This window comes from Carlito syrichta, unplaced genomic scaffold (assembly GCF_000164805.1).
Source record: "Carlito syrichta isolate Samal-C Ts95f unplaced genomic scaffold, Tarsius_syrichta-2.0.1 Scaffold104920, whole genome shotgun sequence".
NCBI lineage: Eukaryota > Metazoa > Chordata > Mammalia > Primates > Tarsiidae > Carlito > Carlito syrichta.
The window spans coordinates 10407-11531 of record NW_007049016.1 but is presented as its reverse complement, the minus strand read 5'-3'; the positions used below and the strand labels follow the sequence as shown (position 1 = coordinate 11531).

The following is a 1125-nucleotide window of genomic DNA, read 5'->3' as shown; positions in this document are numbered from 1 at the left end:
CGCGGGGGACGGCGGCGGCGGCGGACACGGGGGACCCGCCGGCTCAGGCCCCTTTGACCCGGAAGTCGAGCGCCCAGGCGGCGGCCTGGGATTGGACGCCGCCCGGCCGGTACCAAGGGGCCCGCGGAGCTGGGGGGAAGCGTCGCGCGGCCCGGGCGGCCACGGAGTGGAACGCTCCGTGAGCGAAGTCTCTCTGCGAGGGGACGGGCACCGGGGAAGAACACCCCCGTGCGGCTTGGTACCACCCAGTGAAAACAACAAGTATCTTCTTAAGGGCACCCAGAGCGTGCGGCCGCCGCCGGGGCGTTGGTGGTATAGTGGTTAGCATAGCTGCCTTCCAAGCAGTTGACCCGGGTTCGATTCCCGGCCAACGCAGGCGCTACAGCTGTTGCGGAGACGTTTTACCCTTACAGGTTATGGAACCCGTTTATCTTACTTTGAAATAACTTTTTAAATCCTATAAAACTTCCCGAGAGAAGAAGGAACCGAAGAGAGCGAAAGAAAAGCGAAATCGTGCCAGCGTTGCTATTACAGCGAGTTTATAAAGTGGTGCCCTTCTAGAAGGGGGAAAACGCGAGCTTGTTTCCGCCCGGGATCGAACCGGGGACCTTTCGCGTGTGAGGCGAACGTGATAACCGCTACACTACGGAAACCGGTAGAGGCCGCCGCCCTTTGAACTTTTATACAATGTTACAGAGATTTGCTACATTGTAGCTCTTAACGGGCCCGTGATTTCCTCACTCCCTGCGCGCCTGACCTTCGACTTGATGCCGCGGAAACTGAAAGAAAGAAAATACAGGGGAAAGAAAGCCGGGAAATATCCGTCCCAGCACAGACACACACTTTTATAACGTTGTCGTCAAGCCACCTTCCATTAAAATGATCCAGGCCGGGCTCGGTGGCTCAGCCTGTCATCCCAGCACTTTGGGAGGCCGAGGCGAGTGGATGGCCTGAGTCCACGGGTTCGGGACCAGCCTGGCCAACTTGGCGAGCCCTCATCCAAAAATTAGCCGGGCGTGGTGACGCCCGCCCGTGTTTCCGGCTACTTGGAAGGCTGAGGCGGAAGACCCGAGCGCCTGAGCCCAGCGGGTTGACACTGCCCTGCGACCTGGGCGACCGAGTGAG

The 1125-nt window shown here is 59.6% G+C and overlaps 2 non-coding genes across 2 annotated transcripts; one reads left to right on the top strand and one right to left on the bottom strand.

The window, feature by feature from the left end:
• The first annotated feature begins 303 nt into the window (after nucleotides 1-303).
• TRNAG-UCC lies at nucleotides 304-375 on the top strand. The gene has a single exon. It is a non-coding gene; the product is annotated as a tRNA-Gly (tRNA).
• Nucleotides 376-580: 205 nt separating this feature from the next.
• Nucleotides 581-653, bottom strand: TRNAV-CAC. The gene has a single exon. It is a non-coding gene; the product is annotated as a tRNA-Val (tRNA).
• Between the last annotated feature and the right edge of the window lie 472 nt (nucleotides 654-1125).